This window comes from Leptonychotes weddellii, chromosome 2 (assembly GCF_054177405.1).
Source record: "Leptonychotes weddellii isolate Sample4059 chromosome 2, ASM5417740v2, whole genome shotgun sequence".
NCBI classification, from domain to species: domain Eukaryota; kingdom Metazoa; phylum Chordata; class Mammalia; order Carnivora; family Phocidae; genus Leptonychotes; species Leptonychotes weddellii.
The window spans coordinates 29,720,721-29,738,520 of NC_138370.1; the positions used below are offsets into that span (position 1 = coordinate 29,720,721).

The window sequence follows — 17,800 nt, forward strand, 5'->3', positions numbered from 1 at the left end:
ACTCCTAGTGTTTCCTCCAATCAGGTCCTTCTACGCCCAAGTAGGCGGGCCTGGGAGCAGAGAGGGCGGGACGTGACTGGCAGCGGGCGGGGCAGCGAGTGTGAAGGGGCGGGGCAGGCTAGTGAGGGTTTTAGCGGCCGGGACAGAAATCCCCTTCTCCCGCCGGCGACTGGATTTTTCTCTACGTCAGCGTAGGGAGTGCGATGTCGGGAGCGAGCTCGGACAGGAGCCGAGTTGCGTCAGTGCCGAGCGCGTGTTCGTCTCGGGCGCGCGCATCCCGGCCAGCTCTGGGGCCCCGGCAGGGCTGGGAAATGATGGAGCAGGCGGAGGCGGAGGCGACCGAGTGTTGAGTGGAACCTGCGGGATCTGCCGCGATGGGATCGGGCGCGGCCTCGCCCTTTGGGGTCCTCCGGCTCCAGTGGCTGCTGTTGTTTGGCTTGGTGGGCCCAGTTCTCGGTGGGGCTCGGCCAGGTGGGTGTTCGCCCCCCAGGGACCTCTGAGATTTCTGTTTCCTAGGGCTGGGACGCTCCGAGTTACCCTATAGTGCCTGGGAGCGGAGGGGCCTGGCTGGGGACCGGACTGGGGTCGGGAGGCGGAGCCGCTCCAGCTGTGTGTGGAGAGTGCTCGGACCCGAGGCTCGGGGTCTGGCGCCCCAAACCCTTCTTGGCAGTGTCCTCCTGCCCGGTCCCTTTGACTCCGTCTCCGGCTTGGCAGAGCCTTTTGCAGTGCGCCCCACCCCCATCTCGCCCAAAACTGGGTTCTCCAGACTCTCTTGGGACTTCTCTGGGACCGACTCAGACCTCAGGGAGTCGGCTGAAAGCCTTGGAGTCTGAGTGGGCGCCGAGGGTGTGTTCTTGTTTAAACTGCTTTGAGAAATGGAGCTTGGTTTTGCTGGTGGAGTTAATGTCACTTGGAAAGAGACCGGGAGGTGGAACTTTTGCTCCAGGTTATCATAATTTGAAATTTTGACGTTCATTTTAATAGCGGAGTCTCTAGTATGTGCACCGAACTAAATTTAGTGATGGAAAAAAGGGGGGTTGCTCATTTGTCTTGGGCCATTTTGTTGTTACAGAAAAGAGTACTTACTTTTGGAAGCGAAGTGCTATGTTTCTATAGCCAAACGGTCTTTTTATCTGCATTTTTACAGGGTTCGTAATACCGTAAATCCGTAAAAATAATCCCTGCTCTGTTTAAATCACGGGATTATGGTAAGAATTAAATCGTTTATGTGAGATTGCTTTTGAATTGTGAAACTTCCTTGAATATGTAAGGTTTTTATCCTGGAGATGCCCAAACGTAGTGGAAACAAATTGCTAACACTCTATAGCTTCTTTCTGGAAACAGCTTCGTTTATTTTGGCTTTTGCATTAAATTATTGTTTGCATGGCTCTTATTTTCTTTATTAGCCGTGAAGTATGATGGAGAATGAGGGTTTTTATTAAAGGTTGCCTTGAGAGTTGCTCAGAGGTGATGATGGAAGATTTCCATGTAGGACTGCTGACCTTCAGGAAACTAATTACATTTTTTTGTATCTTTTTTTTTTTTTTTTGCAATTAAGTAAATTTGGCTCGTAGTCGGAATTCTGAAGCTCTAAATATTGAAACTTCAATGAATGGGAAGACACCATATCTTTTCTGGTTAACACTGTTTTTGCTGTGCTTTTCATAGACGGTTAACATTTACCAATTTATAAGGTGAAGTACAATATACATTTGGAGTTTTAAAGATTTTATTTATTTATTTATTTATTTATTTATTTATTTATTTATTTATTTATTTGACAGAGAGAGAGAGCGAGAGAGGGAACACAGTAGAGGGAGAGGGAGAAGCGGGCTTCCCGCCGAGCAGGGAGCCCGATGAGGGGCTTGATGCAGGGCTCGATGCGGGGCTCGATGCGGGGCTCGATCCCAGGACCCTGGGATCATGACCTGAGCTGAAGGCAGACGCTTAACGAATGAGCCACCCAGGCGCCCCTACATTTGGAGTTTTAGTAATCCATGATTCTCTGTGTTTGCAAATATAAATAAGACTGTATTTTTAATGTTAATGTATGTATTATTGGATACTTGCATACAGGTGAATGGAAGATCCTTAGGATTTTTTTTTTAAATTTTAAGATTGTATTTATTTATTTGAGAGAGAGAGAGAGCATGAGAGAGCACGAGGGGTGTGGGCAGAGAGAGAGGGAGAAGCAGACTACATGCAGAGCAGGGAGCCCCAGTCAGGGCTGGATCCCAGGACCCTGGGATGATGACCTGCGCTGAAGTCAGATGCTTAACAGACTGAGCCACCCACGCGGCCCTAGAATATCCTTATGGGTTTTTTTTTTTTTTAAAGATTTTATTTATTTATTTGACAGAGAGAGACAGTGAGAGAGGGAACACAAGCAGGGGGAGTGGGAGAGGGAGAAGCAGGCTTCCCGCTGAGCAGGGAGCCCGATGCGGGGCTTGATCCCAGGACTCTGGGATCATGACCTGAGCCGAAGGCAGCCGCTTAACCTAGTGAGCCACCCAGGCGCCCTCTCATGCTCTCTCTCTCTCTCTCTCTCTCAGCCACTTAACCGACTGAGCCACCCAGGCGCCCTCCTTATGGGTTTTAACCATGGCTTTAACAATTTATGGCCAATCCTTCATTTAAGCGTGGGTATGCTTTCAAAATTTAGTCAACATTTATCGAGTTCCTGTAAAACATCATGCTTAATGCTTATGGAGGGGCATAGGGTGACCAAATGTGCATTATAGAATTTCTCCGAAGGTTTTATACGTTCTGGGAGATGTATAAAACCTTGGGGGAAGTTTATAGTATTAAGTGTTACTTGAACTCATCTACATCAGGGAATGTTCAAGTCAAAGGATATGAGTGAGTTCTAAGAAAACAGAGTTTTTGCAAGAGTGTGGAGGGATAAAAGAACATGACTTGTTAGGGAATGAAGAGAATGTCTGCAGGTGGTCTACATGAAAGGGAGGCAAGGAAGAAATACTGTTGGGGAGCACCTTCTATGCTAAGGGGTTTGGACTTTACCCTGTAGGAAGTTCTTTGGGCAACAAGGTTTTTCAAATACGGTATGACATAACTAGATTTACGATTAAGATAACTGGCAAAGCAGTGGAGGACAATACAGGAGGGAGAGACTGGAGGCTGGGAGAGACCAGTTGAGAGGCTTTTATAATAGTGAGCAGTGAGTCAACTCATGTTTCTCTAGGGGAATGTTCCTCCAAAATCAGCTGACTAAATTTTTGCAATACAGGATGTTTAAAACATGCAGTGAAACATTTTCTGTTAATGAGGAGGAATTTGAGGACTCAGTAAGTACCACCCACACATTAGTTACACTAGAAGTTGAATAGGTTTTGGTAGGATCTTCACTACCATTTATAACGTTCTGTCAATGAGGAAATGCAGTATAAATTCCAAAGGGCTGACACTTACAGTAAACTTAAAAAAAAAACAAAACAAAAAAAACCCAGAGGCTGACAAAGGTAACTTTATATCATTGTGAAAAAATAACAAAGGAATTGGGTATGAAACCTTTTCCAATTTTCTTTTTTAAGGTAGTAATTATGATGCAGACCTAGAATTTTTTTTTCTTTTTTAAAGACTAGCATTCTAAAAACATTGAGTTTTAAAGCTTACTCATGGTGAATCACTATAAAACAAACTACTTAGTAAGAACTTAAGTCCATTCTAATTTTGTTTTGGGTGCCAGCAAATTATTTGAATTTGATATCTTTGTGTTTTTGCTGTAAAGGAGAAAGCAGTCTTTTAAATTTAAAGGTAGTTTTGCTTTCCAGCTTTTTTTTTTTTTTTTTAAGATTTTATTTATTTGACAGAGAGAGACACAGTGAGAGAGGGAACACAAGCAGGGGGAGTGGGAGAGGGAGAAGCAGGCTTCCCGCCGAGCAGGGAGCCCGATGCGGGGCTCGATCCCAGGACCCTGGGATCATGACCTGAGCCGAAGGCAGACACTTAACGACTGAGCCACCCAGGCGCCCCTGCTTTCCAACTTTTAAGTAAAAAAGAAAACATTTATAATTGAAATATATACAAAACAAGTTGCTGGGTTCCAGACAATTTTCAAAAAGCATTTTAAATTTTATCTCACCAAAGTTGACTTTATATTTGTTTTTGTTAAAAATCCTGGTTTATTATAGAATTTCTCCGAAGGTGAAATTTATTGGAATATGCACAACCTCAGATATAATGACATAGATAGCCTCCTGTTATTTTTTTCCTTTTGATATGTAGTATATCTCAGAGTCTTGGAGTTATGCTGTCCTTTGAGTCAGTGCTCTAGGACTGCCTCAAAAGTAGATCTAGTCCTCCTGGTATCACTTTGAATTGTACAATCTTTTTTGCATATTGAGAGATTATTCTAGTTTATTTCTCATTTTGTGACATTGTTATTTTAGTCAAATCATTTTTCTGAAGTGATCATGTGTGAGATACTGCTTGAATCAGACCTTTTAAGAATGAGTTAGGAAACCTGAGAAGTTCGCTTAATTTGGTCAGTTTTTAAGTATGCAGTATGTTTTTGTATTTGTTTATGTTTATCTTAACATAAGAATTCGAATATCTTAGTTTATAAGAAGTAAACATGATGCCACTGCCAGACATTTGTTATACTGTAGGACAGTATATGGGAAGTGCCTTTTTCCCATTGACACATTTTTCTTTTAATGAGATTTTTCATGGTTTAATTCATTTTAGGAGGTTTTTCCCCCTTCCTTTTTTAGTAGCTCCGGAGAACCCTTATGCAAGTAGACCCCTGGAGAGCTGCTCCATTGGCTTCACTGATACATTAGAAACCTTTGTGAGTAGAAACTCGGATCCCAGCTATCCGAGAGGGGTGGCTAAGCAGCCTATAGCAGAGCCATACAATGAAATAGAGCATTGACGTTAAAATGACAAATGTGTGGACCACATGGATTTCTGGAGAATTGACATAAAAGATATTAGTGATGAAAATAAAGCTTAATTCAGGTTGTACATGATGATTAACAGTTAGGAGATCTATTATGAATGGCCATAAAGATAAGTCATTTACTCAACACGTAGTCATCGAATACTTACTGTACCAGAGCAGGAAACACATGATCCATAAATTATATTGTCCTTATAAGGTATTGTCCTTTGTTTCAAGAAACTGAAATTCCTTGCTAGAGGAACTTAAGTTCTCGAGGGCATTAAGTCTTAGAAGTGGTTGGTGGGGTTTTCCCATAGGGGCACTTAAAAACAAACAACAGCAAAAGCTCTGTTTCTTTTTAAATGTGAAGATGGGTAAATGTAAAAAAAAAAATTATAACACTCAAAAAATGTAAGAAGGTAAGACATAGCAATTGAGATTATAAATATTTTTGAATATAGTTATTAATATATGATATATACTTATTTGGGGTTGACCTTGTGAATGGAATGGAAATACGTGGCCCAAAGGAACAGGGTTTTATAGATTTAATTACAATAATTTCTCTTTTGAAATAATTCGGGCAACAAAATTATTTTATTCATGCTCTATGTGGAACTCAGGTTTATCTTCTATAGTGAAAGTATTTAAAGGTGGCTGTTTACATAATAGGCAGGAAGGAAAGGAGAAAAGCCCATGACTTTTGTTCACATTGGTTTGCTTTGCAATTAAGTAGAATTCTTTTAACTTGTTTCCCTGTACTACAGTTACTATTATGAAACATAGACTTCCTTCAAAACACAGTTCATAAAAAGATCTAAGGAGTTAGAGGAATAAAGAAGTGCAACTAACACCCTTCCCTTTCTTTCACTAAGTTGAAGACTCTTTAAGTTTCATGTTTCAGCTCTTATTTTTATCTCCAGCCCATGTTTCCTAGTAATGTGATTTTTGACGGTGTGCTTATTCTGTCAAATTCAAAAATAACAAATTTGTATCCTCTGCTAGTTGATTGTATTAAGATTTTTAATTTTGTTGTGAACTATATCCTTATAGTGGTTTTCAGCTGGAGGTAGTTTTGCCCCTAGAAGGCATTCTGGGGCAGAAGAACCAACACTGATGGTTCTTCTGGCATCTAGTGGGTAGAGGCCATGAATGCTACTAAACATCCTACATTGCACAAGGTAGCCCCCCACAGCAAAGAATTTTCTGTCAGCAGTGCCGAGGCTGAAGCTTTATACAAATAATGTGCATGCACTTCCTTTATAGTAACATGGGAAACATGTTATTTTGGTTCTTGTGAGAAAGTTGCTACTATTTGGGATTAAAAAATAAAAAAAGGAATTTGGGAAAAAATATGTACATTTCTTATGATGTTTTGGAGCTCCTTATGGCACTCAGAAAGATCCTTGGATTTTAAAACCAAGAAGTCAGTATTGGAATAACAGCTATACATACAGAAGTTATTTTTGGGTGCTATAATTTTGAAAGTCTTATTAAAAACAAATGATTAATTGTGGTGGTGTTTTTTTCTAACAAAAATTATGCTTTAAAATGAGAAGGACAGAAAGAATGTTGTATCTTGTTTTCCTATATTAGATTGTTACTCTTTGTTAACAGTCTCACAGAAAGATCCATAGTTTCAGACCTGACAAAAAAAAATAAAGTCATTTAACCTGTTTCAAATTGAAAGCTCTTTAAATATCTGCCTGCCCAATTGTAGTTCTCTTTTCTGAGACGTTTCTTTTTCTTTGTGATGTTTCTTCTGAGTTGTAATGAAAAAACTTGAGTTTTCTTTATTGTTTAGCTTCTAGTGTTAACAGTTCCCTGAACCTGTTAGCATATATATCCTTGCCTGTAATGATTTACTTAAAAAACTTTTTAGTGTGAAATAATTCTCAAGTCACAGGAAGTTGCAAATAAATGTATACAGTGATTTACTTTTTGTCACACAGAGTGTCTAATCTCTTACCTGCTAAAAGAATTTTATTCCTGCCAACTATTTGCACCACTGAGACAGAACAGCCACTTGGAGAAAAATCGGGCCCCCGCACAGCACCAATGGCAATAACCCATTTCTCTAGTCAGCTTGTAGGTGGCTGTATGTGAACAGGAAGTCAGAAGCCACAAGCTGGAAACAAGCTCCAGGACCCAATTTACACCAGGTGTGCTCCTACAAAAACCAGACCAGACCAGTCAGAGCCAAATGGACCCCAGCTCTGACTTTTCGCCGGCTTTTCTCCTCAATATAATGCTAAAAATTATGCCCAGAGGTGGAAACTTAACATGCAAATGAAACATACTGTATATGAAGCATGGTTTGTCAACTGTGTCTGTGGGCCCAATTTCCTGTATTTCCCCACCCCTACATGCTTAGTTGTCACTGCTTTCCCACCTCAGCTGCTCTAAAAACTTTGCCTGGCCATTGTTCAGGGAGCCAGCCCAAGGACACTTTGCTTTGTGCAGTCTGCCTTTTGCTCCCTCAGAAGCCCCTGATAAAAGCCTTGCTTGAAAATTCCTGTTTGGGGGCACCTGGGTGGCTCAGTCGTTGGGTGTCTGCCTTCGGCTCAGGTCATGATCCCAGGGTCCTGGGATCAAGCCCCTCGTCGGGCTCCCTGCTCCTTGGGGAGCCTGCTTCTTCCTCTCCCACTCCCCCTGCTTGTGTTCCCTCTCTCGCTGTCTCTCTCTGTCAAATAAATAAATAAAATCTTAAAAAAAAAAAAGAAAAAGAAAATTCCTGTTTGGCTTCTTATCAATTTCTATTGCCCAGAGAGCCCAAGAGTCTAGTTCCATAACCTCATTTTTCAGGTGCCTGTCCTAGTGGTTGAACAGATTATCATCATCCAGAGTGAAATTAGGGTAATACTGAAACTTGTATTTTTAGGAATTTGAAAACAACAAAGGTCATTGAAAGATTTATTCTGGGTGAGGAAGTAGTCCTGTACCTCAGTTAATACAGGATTAAGGATATTTCTATCTAGTGAAGCCTGCATCTATGGGTCATGGATTTCTTTTGACATGGTTTCCCAATTAACAACTCCAAATATCTGAATGATATTTTATTATAGTAGGTCATAAATATGCTTTGGATTAGCCCATGGTCACTTTACTGTGAGTATTGGAGTCCATTTCTGGTGTTTTTATGTAATGACTTGAAGCCATCTTTACACAGCATTATATGCCATATTATAAAGACATAAGGGGTTTAAAGGTGGGTAAAGAGTTTGAAAACTGTTAGTATGATATGTATTGTATTGGATAGGATACAATTTATTTTCCTGTTGTATCTTTTAAAGTCCCAAACTAGATAAGATTATAGACATTTTTATATACAGTGATATCGGAGAAAGTTAGCTGTAAATGTTTCATTTTAATCTGTATTTGAGAAATCTGAGGGGCATAAAACTTAATGAGTGAATGAGCACCCAGGTTGGTTCCAGAGGAGGAGAGTGGGAGTAGGGAGACCAGGTAAGAAAGAATGGAGCCTTGTAGGTGTGAGGTTAGTAAGGCTGATGAAAAGGCAGGAGCTTTGGGAGATGCTAGATAATCAGTACTTTAAATAGATTATGCCTTTTTATTGAACAAATACTCTTTTCCCCCTTATAATTTCAAAAGTAATACAGGGATTACGAATTACTCATTGTAAAAACAAATTCAAACAATACAGACATTGAGGGGTGCAGGAAATAAGTTGCAAGTCCTTATCTTAATGCTCCATATCTCTGTATGTCTGTATATATCTAAACACATTCAGTATGAGAAGGCTTAAGACTAGAATACACAAACAGAAAGACTGAGGGAAGAACAGACACATTTTTCATTCAGTGGATCAATGTATGAAATAATTTCATTAAGTGGAATTTCTTTCACAAATAAATGCCCAAAAGAGGGTGGGGGGAAGAAAGAACTTCCATAAGTTAAAGAGCCTTATAAATGTATGGACCTGTTTGGATCCTAATTCAACAAATCAATGGAAAAAAAAAATTCTGAAACAATCAGGGAAATTTTGATGATCCTGAAAAATTATTGTTAATTTTTTTATGTGTAATAACCATATTGTGGATAAGGTTTCTTTTTTAAAGTCCTTATGGTCTTAGAGATTCATTCAGGATATTCAGGAACAAAATTATATGATGTCTAGGATTTGTATCAAAATAGTGTATGTTTGGGCGCCTGGGTGGCTCAGTTGGTTAAGCGACTGCCTTCGGCTCAGGTCATGATCCTGGGGTCCCTGGATCGAGTCCCGCATCGGGCTCCCTGCTCGGCGGGGAGTCTGCTTCTCCCTCTGACCCTCCCCTCTCTCATGTGCTCTCTCTCATTCTCTCTCTCTCAAATAAATAAATAAAATCTTAAAAAAAAATAGTGTATGTTTGAGGGAGGAGATACATATGAAATTATATTGAAGTTGGGTAATGGGTACATGTGAGTTCATTATTCACTCTGCTGTTATGTATGTTTAAAATTTTCTATAATAAAATAATTATTTTTTAAAGTAGTTACCTAAAGGGAGTGGGATGAAGGGAGAGACTTACTTTTCACTTTAATCAACTCTGCAATATAGCATTTATGAAATATTATATCACATATATGAGACTATAAAGTGTCATAAGTAAACATGTAAATATCATAAGTAAATGTACTAAACTTGTTTGAAGGAGTTATCACAATGGAATAGATCCACTGAATGAAAAATGTCTGTTCTTCCCTCAGTCTTTCTGTGTATGCTAGCCTTAAGCCTCCTCATACTGAATGTGGTTTAGATATATACAGACATATAGAGATATGGACTTTTCATCCACGGTCCTTTGGTGGTGACCATCTACTTCATCAAGTTCACTGAAAAAATTGACATGCCCTGAGCAATGATGCTGGAAGTAGATAGTGTGTTGGGTGTATTGAGAGACTTTGTATCAGACTCCAATAAGGGGTGTCTTCCTAAGGGATTTCCTTGGGCAGTTTTGATTATACTTAATTTTTGCTCTAGTGATGACTTTGGAACCCAAGCTCCACTTAGATATGATTCCACTGTGCAGTAAACTGAACAGGATTGGAATTGGGAGTAAGTCTGCATGATTGGGTTCTTCACTGTTAATAGATTTTATCAGAAGTGAGTTTTTGTTTTTAGGACACATTGATGGCAGTAATATAATTTGAGATAACTGCTACATTGTTAAGTGTGTATTTATTAGAGTTAACCGATCAGGCATTGAAACTAACTTTTCCCTCTAATTGTCCTTGTCTGTTTCATAAGTATTCCAATACCATATCAGGGGATATCATTCATGTTGGGTCAGGGTGAAAAATGGGAGATGAGTGAATGGTGCTAGGCTCCAGATGCCTTGCCTCCACTTCCCCACCAAAGCACTTCTTTTTTTTTTTTTTCCTTGTGTGTATACCTTCAGATTTCTTTTAAGAAAAAGGGTTGATAAGGTTTATAGCAAAAAATTGTTTGAAAATGACTGCTGTGTATACACTGTGAAGACTTACATTGTTTTTAAGGAAATATATTTTTCCCCTTCATACTTACCAAGTATATTGCTAGTTTTTGTGTAAGATTATGTATATATAATTACACACATATATGTGAATGTCACGTGATTTTTCTGTGACTTGAACATTCAGCTTTTGATTTCCATTACGTTTTGGTACTATTTAGTTTTGCATGTTCACTTGTTCACATAAATATTATATAATATTTATGATTCCTTTTTCTGTAGGTTTTCAACAGACCTCACATCTCTCTTCTTATGAAATTATAACTCCTTGGAGATTAACTAGAGAACGAAGAGAAGCCCCTAGGCCCTATTCAAAACAGGCAAGTTATCTCTTGAGAAGTATATATGTATTTAAATTTTACTTTTTTTTTTTTAAAAGACAAGTGTGTTACTTTTAGCAGGGATTGGTTCAGTGAGTAGTGTTGGCCAGTAAATAGTATACCACCATACATATGGCACTGATATCCATTGGTTGTTACTCTAGTAAAAGTAATATATTGATCCTTAGTAGCTTTTTTTTTTTTTTTAAAGACAAATGGCCAACTTGAAACATAACAGAATGAAATAATTAAATAAAATTCTATGACCAGGGTAGGATGCTGATTATATAGATTTCTAATGCTTTTCTCACTGGTGATGGTTACAGTGTTCTTTTCATAATAATAAGAATTAATCTCTCTCTTAGTTTGTGATAGGTAGAATACTTCATACTGTATCTTCACAGATTCTGGAGAATAGTAGTATGTTACATGTATATATTTCATATATGGGATGTTTACTCAAAAGTGAGTTTTATCTCCATATCAGAAGAAACATTATGCTGTTAACGGGGTAACCAATGCACAAAAATTATCTTTTATACTATTTTCTCCTACTGTAAAGTTCAGAAATAATAAGTTTGGAATTCAATTGATTTTGCAAACTCTTCAGCTTTACTGAAGTATAATCTTACTTTATTATAATTTAACAGTGGCAGATAATGAAGGATAGAGTTTAGCTTATTATGTCTGAATCGCTGGTGTATTCATAAGTAGAAGGCACCTTGTACATTGTGCAGGGACTGGGCCTTGTAAATAGAACACTGGAGTTTAGAGTCAGGAGCTTTTAGTTTTAGCCTGCCCTGTGAGTACTACCTCTAGTTGGATAGGTCATTCAACTGTAGTTCTTCTCTATTAAGTAAGGAATAAATGGCCCTACAATTTATAATTCTTCCTTTGTTTTGTTTTGAACTGGACGTTCTACCATTTGTTTATGTTTTGCCTTAGGATAGAATTAATTGTGTACTTGCTTCATTATTTTTCTCTGTTTCTTCATTTAGCACAGGGACTATGCTTTCCACTTCATTGTGTCTCTGATTTCTGCATCAGTACTGCACACATAGGCACTTGTGATCATAATAAATGTCATTCATATGCCCTGATAAATATTTGGAGAAGTAGAAGCACTGTTTGGTCACTGGAGATACAGCAGTGAACAAAACAGACAAAATTCATGTTCTTATGGAGCCTCCATTCTAGCAGGATGGGGGGGAGGAGACAGTAAACAAAGAAATAATATAGACTAATAGTATAGATTACTTAAGGTGGTAATATGTGCTCTTGAGAAAATTATACCAGGAAGGTGGATAGCGAGTGCTGGAAGTGAGGGTAGGGGTGGGGTAAGAGGGTTTGTATTTTTTAATAGGGCAGCCTGGGAAAGCCTTCCTGAGAAGTCAACCCTTGAGTAAAGACCAGAAGCAGGGGAATGAGCAATCCAGGCAGATATTTGGGGAAGCAATATAGTATCATGAAACAATTCTCAGACTTTTCAGAATTTTTCTCAGATGATAGGACAGTGGTGTTTTTATATCATAAAGGCCAAGAGCAGAAATGATAGAACAGCACACGCCCAAACTGTGATGATGGAAGGAGCTTGGAATTTTTGTTGTTGTTGTTTCTTACTTTATTTTGTTTTATTTTTAGTTTTGATTCTTTTCTTATTGAAGTATAATTAACATACAGTGTTATATTAGTGTCAGGTGTACAATTTAATGACTCAACAATTCTGTACATGACTCAGTGCTCACCATGATAAGTGAATTCACCATCTGTCACCAAACAGTGTTATTACCGTCTTACTGACTATATTTTCTATGCTGTACTTTTCATCTCCATTGTCTTATTTTTTTTTGTCGCTGGAAGCTTGTACTTAGAAGCTTGGCATTTTTGATGCCTAAGTTGAGATCGAGGTAGATCACAGGTTCCTCACGTTGAGGAAGTAGAGTGCCAGGGGCTGTAACTTGGTCTAGGCCCTAGAAATGGGCTATTGATGAGCCCTAGAAGAGGGGATCATGCTATTTCTTGGCAAAATGTTAGAGTCCAGAAACAGTAAGGAAAATAAGAGGACACTTCTGATAATATTATTTGTTGAGTCTCTCTGTGACTTTTCTCTCTGGTTAAAGAGTTAAGGCAAAGTGGAATCTCATGGTTCTAGCGATCCCATTAAGCACTTTTTTTTTTTTTTTTGATGGTGAGTTGCTGGGGAAGTTATCTGAGGTAGAGAAGAGGGTCCCATGAACTTGAGGATGTGTAAGTGCAGGTTACCTTATCTCAGTTCATTGACTCAGATGCTGTCAATTGTAAGGCACACTATTGTTTAATAGACCACTAATTAGGAAAGAAAGAGTCCTACCAGTCCTACCAGTCCTACAGTCGACTGCTGTGCCTTTGATGCATCCTGATTTCAGAGGTGTTCATTTGAGGGGAAAAAAGTGTGTTTCAGAAGTGATGAAATGTGGTAAACTGTGTGACAATATAAAATCATGAGTGTATGAGTTTCAACTTTTGGGTAACTAGAACTAGAGATAATCTCTTGAAACTAAGAAAGTCATTTCAGTTAAACAAAAGGAAGAACTACTTTACACTGTAGGTAATACATGGCCAGACTTAATAGAAATAATTCCTGAAGTTACAGATGAATTATAAATGAATTTAAAGAGAGTTTATTTTTATTTATTTATTTATTTTTTTGTTTTAAAGATTTTATTTATTTATTTGACAGAGAGAGACACAGTGAGAGAGGGAACACAAGTAGGGGGAGTGGGAGAGGGAGAAGCAGGCTTCCCGCCGAGCAGGGAGCCGGATGCGGGGCTTGATCCTAGGACTCTGGGATCATGACCTGAGCCGAAGGCAGACACTTAACGACTGAGCCACCCAGGCGCCCCTTAAAGAGAGTTTAGATGGACGTGCAGGTGATTTCCCACAATAGGTTATTAAAGGAAGGTAGGGATGATCAGAGTATCTTTTTATTATTTAAGAACAGTTATAAGGTTCTGTAAAACAATTTCAGTCGGTGCCAAATTATTTTAATTCAGGATGGAATTTCCAGTGTCTTATAAATACCTGTTGAAAAGTAATATATAAGATGGTGTTTTATTGTTTTCTTTTTTTTTCTCTGTGCATTTAGGTGTCTTATATCATTCAGGCTGAAGGAAAAGAGCATATTATTCACTTGGAAAGGAACAAGTAAGAAATTTAATTTATTTTGGCTTTTTGGCTTAAAAAATAGTATGTTTTTTTTTAAATAGTTTTTTTTAAGGAATTTTATTTATTTATTGAGAGAGAGACAATGATAGAGAGAGCACATCAGAGGGAGGAGGGTCAGAGGTCAGAGGGAGAAGCAGACTCCCTGCTGAGCAGGGAGCCCGATGCAGGACTCGGTCCCAGGACCCTGAGATCATGACCTGAGCCGAAGGCAGTCGCTCAACCAACTGAGCCACCCAGGTGCCCCCAAAATAGTATGTTTTTAAAGATAGTATATCTATATATTTTTTAAAGATTTTATTTATTTATTTGACAGAGAGATAGTGAGAGCAGGAACACAAGCAGGGGGAGTGAGAGAGGGAGAAGCAGGCTTCCTGCAGAGCAGGGAGCCCGATGCGGGGCTCTATCCCAGGACCCTGGGATCATGACCTGAGCTGAAGGCAGACGCTTAGTGACTGAGCCACCCAGGCGCCCCTAAAGATAGTATATTTTAAATAGTATATTTAAATAGTCTATTTAGTTAGGTGTTGTTTAGTGGATTTATAAAAAGGTGAGAATGTGGAAAAAGTCATACTATTTTTGGTTTCCATTGACATTAGAGCAAGGGAAAATAAATTTAAATTAAAGCCAAAGAAAGTTGCGTTTCAGGAGAAAACTTTTTAGTTGTGATCAGCCCAAGGAACAACTGAGCAGGGGTAAAAAAGTCTTTAATAGTTACATCAGTCTGCTAGTGCTGCCGTAACAAAATACCACAGACTTTTAAAAAAAAAAAAAAAAAAAAAAAGGAAGTTTATTTTCTCACAGTTCTGGAGACCAGAAGTCCAAGATCAAGGGGCCAGCTCAGCTGGTGTCTGGAGAGGGCTCTCGCCTTGAATTGCAGGTGGCCATCTTCTCATGCTGTGCTCCCATGGCCTCCTTGGTATGTTGGGGTGGGGGGTGGGGGAAAGAGCAAGCTCTCTGGTGTCTCTTCTAATAGGGACACCAATCCTGTCAGTTCAGGACCTCACCCTTATGACCTTATTTAACCATAATTACTTCCTTAGTAGCTCCATTTCCAAAAATAGCCACACTGGCTGTGAGGCTTCTACATAGGAATTTTTCTTCAGGGGTTGAGAGTGGGGAGAGGGGAGGGACACAGATATTTAGGACACAAGAGTAGTCTCTCACCTCTCCCTTTTAATCCCTTCTCCACATGTTTTCACCTGATCCCACTTTGGTAATCTGTGTTCTTTGACTGCCTTTTTGAAAAGCCAAGTTTTTAACCATGCTGAGTCACCCAATTTCCTGTGGCCTGTCTCTCCCTTTTCCCTTTTCTTTCTTTCTTTTTAAAAAAGATTTATTTATTTATTTGAGAGAGAAAGAGAGAGAGCGCACAAGTGTGAGGGGGCAGAGGGAGAAGGAGAGAGAATCTCAAGCAGACTCCCCACTGAGCATGGAGCCCCATGAGGGGCTCGATCTCATGACTCTGAGATCACAACCAGAGCCGAAACCAAGAGTCAGATGCTTAACTGACTGTGCCACCCAGGCACCCCCCCTTTCCCTTTTCTTATATAGCAAAACTTCCAGTATCTTTAGTGAGAGATCTAGAAAAAAAAGCCCATCTACAATGAGGTGTGAATGAGGGGATGTAAAGTATTTCTGTCTAAGGAAGTGCTGCTCAAAGCATAGTCCTGGAACCTCTCAGTAGCCCCCGAGAGTTTGTCAAATGCAAATTCACCAGACTCACCCTAAAATGAACCAGAATTTTGGGAGGTGTCATAGCAGTTTGTGTTTTAACAAGCTTTCTAGATGAGTTTTGTGCATCCTCAAGTTTGAGTAAGACTTTTAGTCTAGAAGAGGATGTTAATCCAAAGGGTTCGAGTCCCCCTAGCAGAGTTTCAGGCAGTGCAACAGATATCGTTAGACTTTCTGAAGCCTTCTGCTGTATTTGATGGATATTAGCATTTATTGAACATTTTCTATGTTCTAGGCACTGTATTAGGTACTTTTAGGTATATTATTTATTTAATTCTCACAAAACTCTAGAAGGATCTTGCTTGACTCTAATGTAATGATGTCAATATGTAAAAAAAATCTAACAGGTCTAAACATTTTCTTCTCTTCCATTCTGTAGGAGATGTAAATTAATTAAAATTATGTCAAAATAATACAGTTGACCTTTGAACAACGTGGGTTTGAACCAACGGGGTAACTTATATGTGGATTCTTTTCAATAAGCTTATGTATGGTACTGTAGATGAATTTTCTCTTCCTTATGATTTTCTTTTTTTTTTTTTGAGAGAGCAAGAGAGAGAGAGAGAGAGAGAGAGTGCTAGCCTGGGGTAGGGAGAGGGGCAGAAGAAGAAGGAGAGAGATAATCTTAAGCAGGTTCCATGCCCAGTATGGAGCCCACTGTGAGGCCCGATCTCACAACGCTGAGATCATGACCTGAGCCGAAATCCAGAATTGGACTCATAACCAACTGAGCCACCCGGGCGCACCTCTTTTTTTTTTGTTTTTAGAGAGAGAGAGAGGAGGGGAGGGGCAGAGGGAGAGAGAATCTTAAGCAGGCTCCATGCCCAGCACAGAGTCTGACTTGGGGCTCAGTCTCACAACCCTGAGATCATGACCTAAGCCGAAATCAAGAGTCCGACTTTTAACTGACTGAGCCACCCACGCACCCCTTTATGATTTCCTTGACAACATTATCTTTGGCTTACTTTATTGTGAGAGTATAGTATACAATACATATGATGTGTAAAATACGTGTTAATTGACCACTTATGTTATTGGTAAGGCTTCTGGTCAATAGTGGGCTGTTAGTAGTTAAGTTTCTGGGGAGTCAAAAATTATATGTGGGTTTTTGACTGCATGGGATGTCAGTGCCCCTAAATCCTGTCTTGTTCAAGGGTCAGCTGTAGTTCCTTATGTTTGTATAGTTTTCATCTTATAAAACATTTTTATAACCTTCATCTCATCATATTGTTATAACAACCTAATTGTTGAGCAGTGTCTGTGATCCTCATTTTATGCATAAGAATATTAAGGTTCAGGAAAGTTCCTTGACTTGCTCAGTGTCACATAGTTTGTAGGGGTTCAAGCTGGGGCACAAACCCAAGTCATTTGACCAGAAGTCTAGAGATCTATATATGTGTGTTATGTCTGCTGTATATTACTATGCTTCTTGATTTGTGGCAAATGGTACTTTTCCAGGCATTTGTAAGAGTAGTTAGACCTTTGAGTGTCTTTGAAAGGTGGACATCAAAGCTAGTGATCACTAATGAAAAACAGGGTAGATGGTCTGTAATAAAATGACTCAGATGCATTCTTTGTAGTAATAGGGAAATTATGAAATTCAATAAAGGAGCGAACGTATTCTAGTAAATGCTTATTTTTTCTTTCCATTGCCTCTAGAATAGTGGTCTTAACTCTTTTTGGGTCTCTAATCCCCTAAGAATTTGGTTAAAGCCATGAACCCTTCTTGTGGAGGAGGGTACATAATCACTCGCATGGAGTATTTGGCAGGGACTGAGGGGTATGGGAAAGAAGAGATCACATCTTTCTCTGCCTGTGCGGACAGATTTTTTTTTTCTATTTAAAAAAATTTTTTTATTGTTATGTTAATCACCATACGTTACATCATTAGTTTTTGATGTAGTGTTCCATGATTCATTGTTTTTTTTTTTTTAAAGATTTTATTTATTTATTTGAGAGAGAGAGAATGAGAGAGAGAGAGCACATGAGAGGGGGGAGGGTCAGAGGGAGAAGCAGACTCCCCGCCGAGCAGGGAGCCCGATACGGGACTCGATCCAGGGACTCCAGGATCATGACCTGAGCCGAAGGCAGTCGCTTAACCAACTGAGCCACCCAGGCGCCCCCATGATTCATTGTTTGTGCATAACACC

The 17,800-nt window shown here is 39.4% G+C and overlaps 1 long non-coding RNA gene across 1 annotated transcript; it reads left to right on the plus strand.

The window, feature by feature from the left end:
• The first annotated feature begins 150 nt into the window (after positions 1-150).
• On the plus strand, positions 151-17,597 carry LOC145717948 (uncharacterized). Its single transcript, XR_014141480.1, has 3 exons — positions 151-471; positions 10,618-10,715; positions 13,840-17,597. It is a non-coding gene; the product is annotated as an uncharacterized LOC145717948 (long non-coding RNA).
• The last annotated feature ends 203 nt before the right edge of the window (positions 17,598-17,800 follow it).